We start from the raw sequence: 18,939 nt of genomic DNA, 5'->3' as shown, positions 1-18,939 counted from the left end.
AATTGTGCTTGGAAACGTAGTAGGTAAGTTGCCATAATAAGATTGGGAAGATTGGGAAGACCCAACTTCAAATCTGCAACCAGTCATTGAGGGTTGTTGGGTTTTTTTTGTTTTTTGTTTTTTTAAAAAGCAAATATAACCCATTTCCTATTTTCTCTGCCTGACCTACCTTACAAAGTTGATGTACATATGTATTTTGGGGGTGGAGATGCTCCTTCAGGTTAAAGCAGGGCCGTCTTTAGCAGATGCAGCGCTGGAGTATAAATATCCGCCCAGTGCCCCTAAATTACCACAGATAGTGGGGGGGGGCAGCGAAGCTACGCACTGCCAGCTATTGGGGGGTGCAGCTTCCACCCTAAGCCTCTGCAGGGATCTCTCTCCTCCAGCGGAGGCTTGGGAGGCAAGATATACGCCCGTCAGCCATATGTTTGACGGGGCGCGTCTGGCGGGTGTTCAGGGAAAGCGGAGGCTGCTGGCAAAGCCATGCGGCTCCCCCACTCACCGGGGCGCCCTTGAGAGGCCAGCGCCCTGGCGCAATGCACCACTAAGCCCGGTGGGAAAGGCGGCTCTGAGGTGAAGGATGCTTGCAAGAGAAGAAGGGGCTTCTTCTCACAGCCACCCACTTCTCACCTGCCTCCAATGTTCACCTGCATCTGAATTTCTTCTGCATCTGGACTTGGCAGCTTCTGCTTCTTATGAGGAAGTTCCCAGGTTTGTTGTTGTTTAGTCGTTTATTCTTGTCCAACTCTTCGTGGCCCCCTGGACCAGAGCACGCCAGGCACTCCTGTCCTCCACTGCCTCCCGAAGTTTGGTCAGACTCATACTGGTAGCTTCGAAGACACTATCTAACCACCTCGTCCTCTGTCGTCCCCTTCTCCTTGTGCCCTCCATCTTTCCCAACATCAGGGTCTTTTCCAGGGAGTCTTCTCTTCTCATGAGGTGGCCAAAGTCTTGGAGCCTCAGCTTCAGGATCTGTCCTTCCAGTGAGCACTCAGGGCTGATTTCCTTCAGAATGGATACGTTTGATCTTCTTGCAGTCCATGGGGCTCTCAAGAGTCTCCTCCAGCACCATAATTCAAATACATCAATTCTTTGGTGATCAGCCTTCTTTATGGTCCAGCTCTCACTTCCATACATCACTACTGGGAAAACCATAGCTTGAACTATACCGACCTTTGTTGGCAAGGTGATCTGCCTTGCCGTGGTGAAGGGGCTTGAATAACTTAGAGAAGCTATGAGCTATGCCGTGCAGGGCCACCCAAGATGGACAGGTCATAGTGGAGAGTTTAGAGCAAACGTGATCCACCTGGAGTAGGAACCGGCAAGCCACTCCAGTATCCCTGCCAAGAAAACTCCATGGACAAAGGTCCCAGGTAGGAATGTTCATTTTGGTTCTGCCAGCCTTCTATGTTATCCTGACTCATCAGCGACAGGTTTCCGCAAGGCACTTTCCAGAATGTAAGCAAGCATCATGCACCCCTTCTCAAAACATTTAGTTTATTATCTGAAAGCAAAGGTCTGCCTAACACAGAATCACACGCAACATGCCTGCTACAGGACTGCAAGACCGGAATGAGGGATTTGTGGCTCAGGGGACACTTCGACCTCTGAGAATCCTGCTTCCTCGAATGGTGACAAGAAGAGGCAGACTTAACTAGCCAGTTTTGCAAAGTCCCAAAGTGGTAAACAGAGTCTGCTGCCTTTGATCTTGAAGCCTCTTGATAGCACGAGCCTATGCAATCTCTACCCAGAAGCAAAGCCCATTGAATACAATGGGCCTTACTCCCAGGTAAGTATACAGATAGAAGATTGCAGCCTAAATGTTTCACATGAAATGCAAGGCAAGAAAAATGGTGATATGTTTCACTCCGTGCATTTCTATAAGCTGTTCCAGAAGCTTTAGAACGCCAAATTTCAAGGATTATTTGAAAGAGAGTAATCCTTTGGGGAGATTACTTTTCTCTGCAGTTTTTAATCCAGGCATTTATTGGTTAGGTAGACAGACATTGTGGTGTAATAGCCCAGGATGCTGAGATATGGAAATCCCAGCTCTGCCTTGGCCTTGGTAATAGAGAGACCTTAAGGAAAATAGCAACCTCTCTCAGCAAAACCTCCCAGGATTTTTTGTGAAGCTAAAATGCACATCTGTCCTTCTTAGTGGAAAGGTAGATGACATAAATTCGATAGTTAGGGGATCCTTACACTTTTGCAAAGCAGTTTAACAGCTCATATATAGGACTTTGCGAGACTTTAGATAGGAGCTATCTAGGAGTCCAAATGCAATCATTCTCTCAATGACTCTGCAAGTCAAATACAAAGGGCAATATTCAATTTATGGGTCCCATCAGCGTTGGGATTTCTGGTTGCACAATGGGTCTCTCCCATTCACCACCACTGTGCCTGCCTCATGGCCTTCCAAATCTGCTTGAGAAGGCTGAGGGAACCCCTAGAACGGGAAGAAAAGGGCAGAACATTTTGTTGTGCAAGCAGAACATTCACACTCTGCTGCTTCAACCCAACGTTTGCACTGTTTGTAGAATTATGCAGCTCTTTGCCAAATCCAGTGCTTTCCAAAGTGTGCTGTAGCACCCTCTGGGGGGATTACCTTTTGGGGAGCTAAGAAGTGAGGGGGGAGCAAGTAGGTGCTGGAGGTGTGAATGACTATCAGACTTTGAAAAGCTGGTATCCCCAGATCAAGTTAACCAACTCCCTTGAGTTAATTAAACTAAATCGCTTTGCTTTTGAATAAACGTGCAATTAATTGTTACTGTTCTGAATTTTATTGCACCAATATCTTTCTGAGTAGGTTGTGCAAGCTCTCAGTAGCGCTTTTTATAAGGTAGGGTAGCGGGCACTGGGGATAAGTTGGTGGAACCATGATAATAAAATTATAATAACAACCAAGGGAGCAGTGGCTCCGTCTGTTTGTCCCCTGATTTCTAGTCACAAATCCAAGAGGTTTTTCTTTTATCCCGCCACTTCCTCCTGGAAAAGCCACAGCTTACAGCTGAATCGGAACAAATGTCAATCAGGTTTTCTGCATATTTATGCCTGCTCCGATTCAGAAGAGAGTTTTCCCTGGGAAAGCAGCCAATAATAAAAGAACATCTCAGACCCATGCTAAGAGAAACAGAAGTGTAAATAAGCCCTCCATCTAACATGCAGGCAACTTTCAAGACCTAATGGGAAGGAGATTTGCTTCTTACCTAAATGGGGAAAATGCCCACTTAAGCAGACCCTCCAAGTGTCCTTATTTTCCAGGGACAGTCCCGGATTTACAGAAGGCATCCTAGTTTCTGATTTCATCCTGAAATGTCCAGCTTTTCCTTTGTTGTTGTTTAGTCGTTTAGTTGTGTCCGCCTCTTCGTGACCCCCTGAACCAGAGCACGCCAGGCACTCATGTCTTCCACTGCCTCCCGCAGTTTGATCAAACTCTGGCTGGTAGCTTCGAGAACACTGTCCAATCATCTCGTCCTCTGACGTCCCATCCCTCCTTGTGCCCTCCATCTTTCTCAACATCAGGAAGTCTTCTCTTCTCATGAGGTGGCCATAGTCTTGGAGCCTCAGCTTCACGATCTGTCCTTCCAGTGAGCACTCAGGGCTGATTTCCTTCAGAATCGAGAGTTTGATCTTCTTGCAGTCCATGGGACTCTCAAGAGTCTCCTCCAGCACCGGAATTCAAAAGCATCCATTCTTTGGCGATCAGCCTTCTTTATGGTCCAGCTCTCACTTCCATACATCACTACTGGGAAAACCATAGCTTTAACTAGACGGACCTTTGTCGGGAAGGTGATGTTTCTGCTTTTTAAGATGCTGTCTAGGTTTGTGGGTGCATAGCATGTTAGTTACCTGAAGGGGAACTGTTGTTGTTTAGTCGTGTCCGACTCTTCATGACCCTATGGACCAGAGCACGCCAGGCACTCCTGTCTTCCACTGCCTCCCGCAGCTTGGTCAAATTCATGCTGGTAGCTTCAAGAACACTGTCCAACCATCTCGTCCTCTGTCATCCCCTTCTCCTTGTGGCCTCCATTTTTCCCAATATCAGGCCTTTTCCAGGGAGTCTTCTCTTCTCATGAGGTGGTCAAAGTATTTCCTTAGGATGTCCCTATTTTCATTGGAGAGATGTTGGAGGGTATGGAGTTATGTGACCCCTCCCCCAGCCAATATGGGAAATAATTGTGTATGGTAGCTGTGCTGCCATAATGACTAAGGCCTTAAATGACAATTTTAGGTTATATTTTAGTGTTTAAGATTTGACATATATATTTTAACTGCTGCTATATCTGTAGGGACGCAGGTGGCGCTGTGGGTAAAAGCCTCAGCACCTAGGGCTTGCCGATCAAAAGGTCGGCGGTTCGAATCCCTGCGGCGGGGTGCGCTCCCGCTGCTCGGTCCCAGCGCCTGCCAACCTAGCAGTTCGAAAGCACCTCCGGGTGCAAGTAGATAAATAGGGACCGCTTACCAGCGGGAAGGTAAACGGCGTTTCCGTGTGCGGCTCTGGCTCGCCAGAGCAGCGATGTCACGCTGGCCACGTGACCCGGAAGTGTCTCCGGACAGCGCTGGCCCCTGGCCTCTTAAGTGAGATGGGCGCACAACCCCAGAGTCTGTCAAGACTGGCCCGTACGGGCAGGGGTACCTTTACCTTTACCTTTACCTTTACTATATCTGTATTGCCCCTGTCATAAAGGTAAAGGTAAAGGTACCCCTGCCCGTACGGGCCAGTCTTGACAGACTCTAGGGTTGTGCACTCATATACCCAATTGCAAATTCAAATGTATCCCTATCATGTTTTAGGACTTCCCTGATATTGTATGGGAGCTGGAACTGGTCTGTGACCGAAATTAATAAATTTGATTCTAATTGTGTACGTTGTCAGCATTAAGATAAATTCAACAGTGTAAATAAGCTTCGATGGATGCAATAAGGGAATACTGAAAGATATATAGTTTTTGTAAAATATGCAGGGATTTATGATATGTAAAATGAACCATGGAAAGAGAAGAAGGGAATTCATTGATATTTTAAGGATGTAAAAATGAGTATTTTAAATTGTAAAACAGAAAATTTAATAAAAATTATATACCAAAAAAGAGAAGTAACTATACAACACTTAGGGGAGACATTTGAAGGCAGCCCTGAATAAGGAAGTTTCTTAATGTTTAATGTTTTATTATGTTTTCATATATGTTGGAAGCCACCCAGAGTGGCTGGGGCAACCCAGTCTGATGGGCAAGATATTATTATTATTATTATTATTATTATTATTATTATTATTATATAGGGCATCCCTATTTTCACATTGGAGGGTATGCATATAGATATGGCAGAAACGAACGGAGAATGGATATACCTCTTTCAAATTCTTTCCTTCCCCTTGTTCTCCGTAGCAGTCCTGCAATTTTTCAGGGGTGATATGGATTCCGCCCCCCCCCCAAATAATAATTTGCAGCTAACAAACGGCTGGCGTCAGGAGACCTCATGCCATTCTTTGCTTCCCTGCCCGATTTGCATCCAATTTCCATACCAAAAGACCAGGTCAAGTTGAAAGTTGAAAGGCTTCTGTCTGCTCATCCCTTGGGGGGGACGGAGACGAGGGGCTTTTGCTGGGCAGGGTTAGGAGGGGACAAAAGGCAGTGGTCCCCGGGGTGCTGGCCTGCCCCTGCCCAGTTGAGTGCCTCATCTTAGCTTCTCAAAAGAGGGTATTTGCAGCCCCGACTGTCAGCAGGCCGCTCAGCCATCTGGGGGGTGAAATGAAGAGGGTTTTTTTGGGTGGGGGGCTCAGGGAGGACGTTCGCTTCCCTAATGAGCGAAAACCAGCGCAACAGTCGTCAGCCAGAGACAAAAGCGCCGTACCCCTGGGGGAAGCCCGGTCCCCACCTTCCAACCTGATGGTAAATCTCCATCTGTCATTGAGATGGGGTGCTGCGGTCAGCGGACGGCGCAGACCAGACCTTGACCTCTGACCCGGCAAGTGTGCCTCACGTCTAATGATCAGGCCAGGCAGAGGCAGCCCTCAGACCCATTCCGGCTGGGATCTGCGGGGAGGAGAGAATCGTGTCCTTCAGTCTCCTTGGGTAGGGAAAGGCCAGGGGAAAAACAATGCTATCCAAGGTTGTAAAGACTGCAGAGAGAATTATTGGATGCACTCTTCCCACCTTAGATCAAATCTATGCTTCCAGGTGCCATAAGAAAGCGGCAGAGATAGCACATGATAGTACGCACCCCGGAAATGATCTCTTTCAGCTTCTGCCTTCTGAAAGAAGGTATAGGGTTATAAAGGCCAGGACTAGCCACCTGAAAAACAGTTTCTACGCTAATGCAATTCTGGTTCTAAACACAGCATAAGGGGTCGCTGTAGTATAGTGTATTTTAAAATGGGGTTTTAGAGTTTTTTAGGGGGTTTTGAATGTTTTATGTTGTTTTTATGTAGTTTTATGGAGTTTTATGTAGTTTTTATGTAGTTTTATGTTTTGTGGTAGTTTTATGTAGTTTTTATGTAGTTTTATGTAGTTTTTCAATATCATTGTTCCGCAAGGGACAATGACAATAAAGATATCGTATCGTATCGTACCACTCGGGGGGGGGGCTGATAGTTTGGCTTGGGGTGGGGGGTGAAAGGTAGAGGGAGCAGGGTTTCACCCTCCCAATTGTGTGGCGCTTGGCTACATCTGCCAGTTTCACTTTCTCTCCTTCATCCCCCCTCCATCTTAAATTCAGTTATCACAATTCTTCATGACTATGATATTTTGGTGTTGTTGTTTTTTTAAAAATAATAATAATACAGTCATACCTCGGGTTAAGGGATGCGGGTGGCGCTGTGGGTGGCGCTGTGCATTTGTTAGCTGCACTGTGCGAAATACGAGCAAGCCAGGGCTGAACTGATATTACCCTTGCTGGTAGCTTTCCTGGGAAAATCAGAGGCTCACTATGTCAGGTTCCTAATGGAAGACCGGACAAACGCTAGAACATTAGCAGTGGCGAAGTTTTTATCGGTGGTTGCAAGAACCAGTGATCCCTGTTTTTAAGTCTGAACAAAATGCTTGTTTAACCTTGAGGCAGGCTTGTCTGAATTGTGCATTGCTTTGTAATGATTTGTTGGGTCTCTGGACCATAATAAAGATTGATTGATGATTGATTGATTGATTGATTGATAAAACTGGCAGTGATCTACCCATTGGATTGACCAGAGTTGTTGAACTTTTTGGGGGAAGGAGAGGATGACAAAAGTTTTTATACTTTTTGGGAGGGGGAGAGACCAGAGTCATTGAGCTTATTTTAGGGAAGGAGATCACAGTTGTTGAGCTTTTGAGTTGATCAATGGTGATCTCGCGATTTACCTGGATCTGCCACGGACAGCCCGTGATCGACCGGTAGATTGCAATCGACCAGTTGGACAGGCCTGAGCTAAATGAATGGATGGTGAATATCTTCTCCCACACTCATTTTTGCTTCTGTATGTTTCATGCTTCTCTATCGCCACTGATAGTGAGTGTCTATTAGCTGCTGCCGCCTTTCCCAACCTGGTGCCCTCCAGCAGTTTGGCATACAGCTCCCCAAGCTCCAGCCAGCTTGGATGTGGTCATTCGGGGCTTGTTTTAAGAGCTCATGTTTCTCACCTGAGCAGCCTGTTGTGGCAGATCATCCTAGAGATGTGAGCATACAGAACCCCCTCAAAATCTGTGTTCTTATGCACACTTACTTCAGAGCAAGCCCTACTGAGCCCGCTAGCTCTTACGCCCAAGTAAACATGCCTACACCTCTCAGTTGCACTTGACTTTTGCGAAAGGAGCTGAGAGGTTCTTCAACTTCCAGGGTGAGTTAGTCAATAAACTCAGAGAAGTATCCATTCTGGGGGTTGTCACTTTGCACATGCTCAGAGGTGTTGTTGTTGTTTAGTCGTTTAGTCATGTCTGACTCTTCGTGACCCCATGGACCAGAGAACGCCAGGCCCTCCTGTCCTCCACTGCATCCCGCAGTTTGGTCAGACTCATGCTGGTAACCTCGAAAACACTATCCAACCATCTCGTCCTCTGTCGCCCCCTTCTCCTTGTGCCCTCCATCTTTCCCAACATCAGGGTCTTCTCCAGGGAGTCTTCTCTTCTCACGAGGTGGCCAAAGTCTGGGAGCCTCAGCTTCAGGATCTGTCCTTTCAGTGAGCACTCAGGGCTGATTTCCTTCAGAATGGAGAGGTTTGATCTCCTTGCAGTCCATGGGACTCTCAAGAGTCTCCTCCAGCACCATAATTCAAAAGCATCAATTCTTCGGCGATCAGGCTTCTTTGTGGTCCAGCTCTCACTTCCATACATCACTACTGGGAAAACCATGGCTTTAACTATACGAACCTTTGTTGGCAAGGTGATGTCTCTACTTCTCAAGCGTAGCCAGAAACAGTGAGAAATCATTTAGTGGGGCTTTCAAAATGGAGTCACAGACCAGGCACCAGGAAACATCAGCTTCTTTGGTGAGTCATGTGCAAATCTTGCTCTAAGAGTTATGGGCACCTCATGTTTCTTTATGGTTGCTTGACCAGCTGCAACGTTGAGAGACCTTGCAGGAACATTCCCGGAGGGCCTAATAATGTCACAGGACCTGGGCTGGTTGTTTTTAATTTCTGGATATAAAACAAAGAAAAGGTCAAGCTGGCTGGAGCTCACTGGGGCGAGACGTGACTTAATGACTTCAAAGTCAGATGGGAAAAGGCTTTCGATCCTGCAATGGACAGAGCTCACTTGGCAGCAAAAACAATCACCTTCCTCGCAGAGATTATCTCCATTTGCATGGAGCTTTTATCCAAGGCTTCTGCTGAAGCCCACAGGAGGAATCTTGCTTTCTTGGGAGCAATTTCCATGGAAAATCCATTTGTCTAATTGAATTTCAGATAGCTCTGTTAATCCTATTATTTATTTATTGATGCATTCATTCATTCATTCTATTTATATCCTGACTTCCTTTCTTTGAGGCCTTTTTCAGTTGCTCATTTTGACTCAAGGCTCTGAATGTTTTCACGCCTGCAGGTGTTCCGCTCACAAGTGCACTGCATCATGGGTTTTATAGTCTTAAAGCCATGAAAATACATTCATGTGCACGTGAGTTACCATGAAACACCCAAGCATACCAAGCTATCTTGCAGTGAGTCACATTGTTTGGCAGTGACTCTCCAGAGTTTCAGACAGGTGACATTCACAGTCTTACCAAGAGATGCCAGTATACCTGAAGGAGTGTCTCCACCTGCATCATTCTGCCTGGACTCTGAGGTCCAGCTCTGAGGGCCTTCTGGCGGTTCCCTCACTGCGAGAAGTGAGGCTACAGGGAACCAGGCAGAGGGCCTTCTCGGTAGTGGCACCCCCTCCCATCAGATGTCAAGGAAATAAACAACTACCTGTCTTTTAGAAGACATCTGAAGGTCATTCCCTGTTTAGGGAAGTTTTTAATGTTTGATGTTTTATCGTGTTTTTAATATTCTGTTGGGAGCCTTCCAGAGTAGCTAGGGAAACCCAGCCAGATGGGTAGGTTATAAGTAGTATAAAGGTAAAGGGACCCCTGACAGTTAAGTCCAGTCGCGGACGACTCTGGGGTTGCGGCGCTCATCTCACTTTATTGGCCGAGGGAGCCGGCATACAGCTTCCAGGTCATGTGGCCAGCATGACTAAGCCGCTTCTGGCAAACCAGAGCAGCGCACGGAAACGCCGTTTACCTTCCCGCTGGAGCGGTACCTATTTATCTACTTGTTGGTTTCTGCTCTCTTCACTGTGCAGTGAAATGCTTGTCACAAGACAATATTTACATTCCAGTCAGAGTTGCTGTTGGGTTTTCCCACGGGAAAGGAAACTGGATGTGATGTACACTGGTTTCCTGTTTTTCACTGTTCACACAGTGTTCTCTCCATGCTTTAGAGGAGAGAGGATGCTTTCTCTGCTCCGGCAGAGGCAAGATGTTTTTCTGTAATCTACCAGCTTTGAAGTGTAAATAAAGTACTATAGAGTATGTGGCACGTACTCCTCATCATTCCGCTGTGCTTGGGACACTGCAAAATCAACACTTTGACGTCCTTTCGAACTGCTAGGTTGGCAGGAGCAGGGACCGAGCAACAGGAGCTCACCCCGTTGCAGGGATTCGAACCGCTGACCTTCTGATCGGCAAGTCCTAGGCTCTGTGGTTTAGACCACAGCACCACCCGCGTCAAGTAATATATTATTATTATTATTATTATTATTATTATTATTATTATTAAACTTGGGACCTTCTGCAGGTGCTCTGCCACTGAGGTAAGTGGAAGATAAATGAGCAGGGGAATAAAATGTATGCCATATTAAGCAGGCCTTGTTCTACAACTAAAGCGCTGCCAGATTAGACAAAATTACAGGAAATGATTTGGTGTGGATACGATTAAAATGTTGCAATAGGCGAGATGTGGTGAGGATACCGGACACTCAATTTCAGACTGCTCAAACCACAAGAGGCTCTTCTGCAGCAAATCTGAAAGAGACGTCAGAGGTCCTAGGAAGTCTGCCAGCGGTTTCGAAGCACAGACCTGCTTTGATTCCAAAGCAAAACACACATTCCTGTTTATCCTTCCTCGATCCTATTTCCAGCTTACTTCTGAATCCCTGCCAAGTTTAAATCTCTAGTGCTAAGGGGAGCACAAACACATCTGAGATTCCCAGACTTGTTGATTTTGGGATTAGGAGCAACCTAAGCAACCTAAACATTAAGGGACGCAGGTGGCGCTGGGGGGGACGCAGGTGGCGCTGTGGGTTAAAGCCTCAGCGCCTAGGGCTTGCCGATCGAAAGGTCGGCGGTTCGAATCCCTGCGGCGGGGTGCGCTCCCGCTGCTCGGTCCCAGCGCCTGCCAACCTAGCAGTTCGAAAGCACCTCCGGGTGCAAGTAGATAAATAGGGACCGCTTACCAGCGGGAAGGTAAACGGCGTTTCCGTGTGCGGCTCTGGCTCGCCAGAGCAGCGATGTCACGCTGGCCACGTGACCCGGAAGTGTCTCCGGACAGCGCTGGCCCCTGGCCTCTTAAGTGAGATGGGCGCACAACCCCAGAGTCTGTCAAGACTGGCCCGTACGGGCAGGGGTACCTTTACCTTTACCTAAACATTAAGGATGCGGGTGGCGCTGTGGGTTAAACCAGAGAGCCTAGGGCTTGCCGATCAGAAGGTCGGCGGATCGAATCCCCGTGACGGGGTGAGCTCCCTTTGCTCGGTCCCTGCTCCTGCCCACCTAGCAGTTCAAAAGCACGTCAAGTGCAAGTAGATAAATAGGTACCGCTCTGGCGGGAAGCTAAACGGCGTTTCCGTGCGCTGCTCTGGTTCGCCAGAAGCGGCTTAGTCATGCTGGCCACATGACCTGGAAGCTGTACGCCGGCTCCCTCAGCCAATAAAGTGAGATGAGCGCTGCAACCCCAGAGTCGGTCACCACTGGACCTAATGGTCAGGGGTTCCTTTACCTTTAAACATTAAGAAGACATCCTGAGCGACTTGCTGAGGAATGTCAATAGACTTGACTCCTAAATTAAGAGCCTAGTCTTTCCTTTCCCCGGTGACGTGATATTTTCTGTTTCCTCTATTCTGGGAGTAAAGGGACCCACAGGTCAGGAGATGTATGTTCTCTTGTTTTCTCTCAGTGACAGCTTCCCTCTTCTTCTTTCCATGAGAGCGCACAACAAGTAGAATGGCAACTGATGATGATTTTCTCAAGCGCAGAGATGTCAGCACGATGCAAAAAAAGGACGCTCAGAAATGTCTCTGACCTAGAAAAGCTCATCAAGGCACAAATGCCAAGCCTGGGAAGGGAAGGGAAGAAAGAAATCATTTAGGAATCATAGAATCTTAAGATTTGGAAGGGACGTGAGGGTCATCTAGCCCAACCCAATAAGAAAATATTTTTAAAATTCTACTAACATTTTGACAATGGCAAACCACGTCCCATGAAATTCACCCTGAGAGAGAGAAAAAGAAGGATTCAAAACCTGCAGGACCAGAGATTCTTAGAAGACTGGAGTAAATAACCGAACTATTTGAAAAGTAATTGTAATTGCAATTTGAAATATTGCAAGAAAGACTATGAGGAGAATTATTAGTTAATGATAATTAAGAGTAATAGAGAAATTAAGAAATGCAGAATAAGTGATAAAGAGCAAAAAATCATCAGAGGAGTTGACGGAAGTCAAAAATATTGTCTAAGATAAGAAATTATGTTATATGAATGTTGGAAATGATATGTTTAAAAAACTAATTTTTCTTTTATGATTTTTCTGATATTGTAAGTGAGCCGGAACTGGTCTGGGACCGTAATAATAAAATTCATTCATTCAACCCGAAGCCTTTCTACTGGGTATAACAGGTAGGCCCCCGATGACATAAAGGAGACCCTCCAAGTGTCCCTATTTTCCAGACAGGGGCGTCTTACCAATAGAGGTTAGTGGCGCTGGGCGCCAGGGCGCCAAGCTCTGGAGGGCACCAGGGAAGAGGCGGAGGCTGGATGTGGCGCCCCCTAGAATCAGCTGACCGCCCTCACTCACCTCCACCATGCCACGCCAAAGCAGCGACCTCCAGCCGCTGCCTGCCTCCTCCAGCCCCGCCGGCAGCGCCCTCCTCCTTAAAAAAAGGTTGACAACTCTTGGAAGGGGGGTGGTGCCAGAGGGAGCTTTGCACCGCAGCGCAGGATATGCTTAAGACGGCCCTGTTTCCAGGGACAGTCCTGGATTTACAGAAGCTGTCCTGGTTTCTGATCCCAGAATTCGTAGGAGCAATAGATGTGCTGGAGGCGGGTGGGATAGGGAGCCCTCATTGCAATGTCCAGGAACTTAGATAATACAACAAGGCTTTCCTTCTCTCTCTCTGTTTTTTTAAATATTGATCGCCGAAGAATTGATGCTTTTGAATTCTGGTGCTGGAGGAGACTCTTGAGAGTCCCATGGACTGCAAGAAGATCAAACCGATCCATTCTGAGGGAAATCAGCCCTGAGTGCTCACTGGAAGGACAGATCCTGAAGCTGAGGCTCCAAGACTTTGGCCGCCTCATGAGAAGAGAAGACTCCCTGGAAAAGACCCTGATGTTGGGAAAGATGGAGGGCACAAGGAGAAGGGGACGACAGAGGACGAGATGGTTGGATAGTGTTCTCGAAGCTACCAGCATGAGTTTGACCAAACTGCGGGAGGCAGTGGAAGACAGGAGTGCCTGGCGTGCTCTGGTCCAGGGGGTCACGAAGAGTCGGACACGACTAAACAACATTATCCTTTGGTTTTTTGTTGACTGTTTTTTCTCTTTTTTTAACTAATAAAGCCATAATAATAAAAAATGTCATTGAGGGCCAGGGAGCCCAAGTGCTTCTTGTGAGAAGCACTGAAAGAGTTAACCTCTTGGCTCTCATAATAGAAACTGGCTGGGCTGCGATGAACAACCAGATAAGTTGAAACTGTGTTGGAGGCATTAACAGGCATTAACACCCAGATAAGAGGAATTGGGGTGGGCTTGGGAGAGAGGGGTGTGTGTGGAGAGGGGCTGCCATACCTTGCCAAGGTGACGCTTTTCCAGGTGAGCATCAAACTGGGCAATAAATGGCCCCACCCTTTCCCCCCTTCTACCCCATTACAATATAAATACATAAAGTCCACCTGGGAGTTTCTGCAGTTCCCTGCTGATAATAATGCCAAGGTGCCTTGCTTTATGGCCACCGCTCAGAGAAGAAAAAGGAGCCGAGCTGTAATAATGGGGCGGGAAGACCTTCAAGAGGATGAATAGGATAAGGTGAGCAAACAGCCCTTCCCAAGTATCACCGAAAGGCTTCTTCGCAGTTCAGCTTACTGATGGATGCATGGGAGGTTAATGGTATATATATGACTTATCAGATACGGCCATCTCTGTGCAATACCCATTTCTTCTTCTTCTTCTTCTTCTTCTTCTTCTTCTTCTTCTTCTTCTTCTTCTTCTTCTTCTTCTTCTTCTTCTTCTTCTCCTCCTCCTCCTCCTCCTTCTCCTTCTCCTTCTCCTTCTCCTTCTCCTCTTCCTCCTCCAGCCGTCACTCATAGCCGAGTAAGATTGTCTTCCATAAACACAGCTTTAACAATGAGTTCGCAAGAGATTGTGGAGGCCATTTCTGGTTCCACACGTCCTTCCACAGTGGGGACATTGGTTCCCAGGCAGGAGTTGATCATGGTGTGGATTTGCCAATTGTGCCTTCCTCTTAGCATGTTCCTCCCTTGCGTCCTGAGTTCGAGCGTCTTCAAAGCCCATGACACCTTTAGTAAAGGCTGTTCTCCAATGGGAGCACTCGCAGGCCAGTGTTTCCCAGTTGTTGGTCTTTATACTACATTTTTAAAGATTTGCCTTGAGACAGTCTTTAAACCTCTTTTGTTGACCACCAGCATTACACTTTCCTTTTTTAAGTTCAGAATAGAGCAGTTGCTTTGGAAGACTATCATCAGGCACCTGCACAACATGACCAGTCCAACAAAGTTGATATTGAAGAATCATTGCTTCCACACTGGTGATGTTTGCTTTTTCCAGTACACTGGCATTAGTTCGCCTGTCTTCCCAAGTGATGTGTACAACTTTTCGGAGACAGATTTGATGGAATCTTTCGAGGAGTTGCAAATGGCGTTTATAAGTGGTCCATGTTTCACAGGCATACAGTAAGGTTGGTAGTACAATAGCTTTGTAAACAAGCATTTTGGTTTCCCTGCGAATGTCCCCAATCTACCCCAATTATCACATGTTTTCCACAAGCACCCATGAGCAAAGGGGGGGGCGGCCTTGGTGGTTTGTTTCAGACCAAAGCTTCATCTAGTCCATGTGTCGGCAAACTAAGGCTTGTGGGCCGGATCAGGCCCAATTGCCTTCTGGATCCAGCCCATGGACAGTCCTGGAATCACCACGTGGATCGCCAGTGGGCATGTTCTTTCCCTCTCCCTCACACACCTCCTCCCTCCCACCTACTGGCTTCTCCCTGCCCTGCCTAAAGAAGGAAGGGGGCTGGGCTCAAGCGGCCGCCATTTTAAGCAGCCCCTCTCTGGAGTCCTTTCGTGCGCCGCTCATCATCCTGCCACTGCCACCGCCACCAGCCCCTGCCTCTTGCAAGACACAGGTAAGCAGCCAATGGGGCTCGTGGTGCCTTCCATCATTTTTTATTTTTATTTTTAAAATATAGTCTCCCCCCCCCCCACAAGGTCTGAGGACCAGTGGACAGGCCCCCTGCTGAAAAAGTTTGCTGACTCCTGATCTAGTCCAGCAGCCAACCGTGGCCACTGGAGGTGTCTTGAGGAATGCCCTATGGAGAAAAAGAAAGTAGCCAAGATGATCAGGGGGCTGGAACAACTTCCCCCAACGAGGAATGTTGGGCGCTTTTTAGCTTAATAATAATAATAATAATTTTTATTTAGACCCCGCCCTTCCCAGTTCAAAAACTGGGCTCAGGGCGGCTAACAACAAATTTTAAACCATTATAAAAACAGCATAAAATACAGTATAGAAACATGAATAACAATAACAATAACAATAACAATAAAAAAATCAATTAGATAATCCCCAGGGCTAGCTGGCTGAATTAGCTTAGACGAAAACAGCAAGTTAGGCAGCAGGGATGTGGCAGAGATGTAAACAATGGTGCATGCGAAGACGGTAGATTGCGAGGCAAGGTCGAGGCTCCCCTCTTTTTTCTCCTTCCTCTTTCCTCTGTAGTGGTTAAGAGCGGTAGACTCGTAATCTGGGGAACCGGGTTCGCTTCTCCGCTCCTCCACATGCAGCTGCTGGGTGACCTTGGGCCAGTCACACTTCTCTGAAGTCTGTCAGCCCCACTCACCTCACAGAGTGTTTGTTGTGGGGGAGGAAGGGAAAGGAGAATGTTGGCCGCTTTGAGACTCCTTCGGGTAGTGATAAAGCGGGATATCAAATCCAAACTCTTCTTCTTCTCTTCCTTCTCCTTCTCTCCTCCTTCTCCCTGTGTTGGCTCCGACTGCCACTGGGCAGTCAGGCGGGTCGCTGGGTGGCTAGGTGCTCTCGCTCCTGGCTCAATTTGGGTCATGGGGAGGGGGTCATCAGAGATTCCCCCAGTTGACTCGCCAGGCATCCCCGGTTCCCCTTCAGCAGCGAGGGCGGCAGTGGTAGTGGCAGCAGCCCAGAGCCAGCCTGGTAGCGCAGTTGGCTCTGGCTGGCCTCAGGAGCTGCTCGCTGCCATGACGTCTGCCATTTTGCCTCGCCGGAAGTCCCCATATGATGTGTCTTGTGCCATTGAACCAATCACGCAACATTCATCCCCTGCTAATAAATCTGCAACACTTAAAATATAAATCCGGGGACATTAAATGAAATCCAGGGACGGATTTTGTCTGGGGACAGATTTGTGTATCTGGGGACTGTCCCTGGGAAATGGAGACATCTGGCAACCATAACTTAAGAACACTTCAGTCAAGTCATCACAGGTTTGTGGCATAGTGGCCTGTTACAAGTAGTTACCTTAAGCCTTTCTACTGGCACATGCTTGGAGCATTTGCAAGATTCTAGTCCTTATTTTAAATCTCTCTCTCTCTCTCCCACCCATATAACCCTCTCTCATTCTCAAGGATTAGCCTGAGTCATCATGACTCACTAGGTCTAAATCCTAGGATTTTGACTCTCAGTTTGTTTCCATAGAATCATAGAATTGGAAAGGAACCCGAGAGTCATTTAGTCTAACCCCCTGCAATGTCAATATCCTTCTTAAATTGTTGTGCCCAGAACTGAACACAATGGTCTAGGTGTGGCCTGACCAAAGCAGAATAGAGCGGGACTATCATTTTCCTTGACTTGGACACTAGACTTCTCTTGATGCAGCCTAGAATAGCATTTGTTGTTGTTGTTATTGTTGTCGTTGTTGTCTGCTGGTGCATCACACTGTTGACTCATGTTAAGCTTGTCCACTAAGACCCCTAGATCCTTTTCAGATGTTCCAGTGGCAAGCCAGTTGTCCCCCATCTTATATCTGTGCAGCTGGTTCTTTCTGCTTAAGTGTCAAACCTTACATTTGTCCCTACTGGAATTCGGGGGGGGGGGGGCACAGTTCTCCAACCTGTTATGGTCACTTTGACTCCTGATAAGGTCTTCTGCAGCATTAGCTACCCCTCTCAGTTTGGTGTCATCTGCATATTTGCTGAGCATCCCCTCAATTCCTTTGTCCAAGTTGTTTGTACAGTGGTATCTCAGGTTACGGGGACGCAGGTGGCACTGTGGGTTAAACCACAGAGCCTAGCACTTGCCGATCAGAAGGTCGGCGGTTCGAATCCCCACGACGGGGTGAGCTCCCATTGCTCGGTCCCTGCTTCTGCCAACCTAGCAGTTCGAAAGCACGTCAAAGTGCAAGTAGATAAACAGGTACCGCTACGGCGGGAAGGTAAACGGCGTTTCTGTGCGCTGCTCTGGTTCGCCAGAAGCAGCTTAGTCATGCTGGCCACATGATCTGGAAGCTGTACGCCGGCTCCCTTGGCCAGTAAAGCGAGATGAGCGCCACAACCCCAGAGTCAGCCACGACTGGACCTAATGGTCAGGGGTCCCTTTACCTTTACCTCCGGTTACAGATGCTTCAGGTTACAGATGCTTCAGGTTACAGATGCTTCAGGTTACAGACTCCGCTAACCCAGAAATAGTACCTTGGGTTAAGAACTTTGCTTCAGGATGAGAACAGAAATTGCACGGCGGCAGTGGGAGGCCCCATTAGCTAAAGTGGTACCTCAGGTTAAGAACAGTTTCAGGTTAAGAACGGATCTCCAGAATGATGATGAGTTTGGATGAGTTTGGATTTGATATCCCGCTTTATCGCTACCCGAAGGAGTCTCAAAGCAGCTAACATTCTCCTTTCCCTTCCTCCCCCACAAGAAACACTCTGTGAGGTGGGTGGGGCTGAGAGACTTCAGAGAAGTGTGACTGGCCCAAGGTCACCCAGCAGCTGCATGTGGAGGAGCAGGGAATTGAACCCGGTTCCCCAGATTACGAGTCCACCGCTCTTAACCACTACACCACACTGGCTCTCTACAACCCGAGGTACCACTGTAAACACATTGAACAACAACGGGCCCAGGACAGAACCCTGCAGCACCTCAATTGTCACTTTCCCCCCAGGATGACGAAGAACCATTCATGGGCACTCTTTGGGTTCGGTCAGTCATGAAATCCACCTAACTGTTATTTCATCCAGCCCAAATTTTACCAGCTTCTCTGCAAGAATATCATGGGATCCTTTGTCAAAAGCCTTGCTGAAATCAAGATACAGTACATTCCAAGCGTTCCCCTGATCCACCGAGCTTGTAACTTTATCATTGTTGGGACTTGGTCCTTGGCACATGTCCAGTCATAATAGAAAGGAAAATGCCTCTGATCATGTACAGAGAGCATTTTTCCCCTCTTCCAATTCCACATAAGTGCTCCTACTGTCTCCTATCTCTGCCTAGGACTGCCAACTGACCTGAAAATATTGGCTTCATTTGCTCCTGGGCCTACATATTATAATGCCAACTGATCAGGAAAAAAACAAGCTGCCCTGCGTCTATGCCTCTAACAGCTACTCGCTCCTTAGAAATCAGCAGGTGAAACTTTTCCTGGCATGGAGATAGCATGTTCATCAGCTCATTCTGCTGTTCCAGATGCACAGGAACAAGGTCCCGTTAAAAAAAAAGTTGGCAATCCTCTCTCAGCCCTGAGGAAAATCCCTCCTCTGACCCTTGTATTTGTATTAGGAAGAAAGTCTCCTTTGATAGCAATGGGGGATTCCCTGCTCAAAGCAAAGTGCAAGCTTTGACTGCAGTCTTAAACTCAATGACAGTAAAAGCATTTTTATCCCATTCTCCAGGAAAAAACAAAAGCAAAACTCCCCAGAGCAGCTTACACATCTCAGTGATAAACTCTGGGGCTGAACAGGGGGTTCTTCCCAGGCCCCTGTGGGGCAGTGTGAGGAGGAACCTCTCTTTG

General features: G+C 47.5%; 1 protein-coding gene across 1 annotated transcript in view; it reads right to left on the bottom strand.

The window, feature by feature from the left end:
- Positions 1-12,889: 12,889 nt before the first annotated feature.
- Positions 12,890-18,939, bottom strand: part of ANGPT4 (angiopoietin 4) — a 130,808-nt gene continuing 124,758 nt past the window's right edge. Inside the window, exon 10 of the transcript XR_013839640.1 lies at positions 12,890-13,240. The gene's annotated coding sequence lies outside the window, so the exon portion shown is untranslated. The remainder of the gene's footprint in view (positions 13,241-18,939) is intronic.

Source organism: Podarcis cretensis, assembly GCF_951804945.1.
Source record: "Podarcis cretensis genome assembly, chromosome: 6".
Taxonomy (NCBI): Eukaryota; Metazoa; Chordata; class Lepidosauria; order Squamata; family Lacertidae; genus Podarcis; species Podarcis cretensis.
Note: the sequence above shows the minus strand (reverse complement) of the source record. Positions and strands in the feature narration are given on the sequence as shown.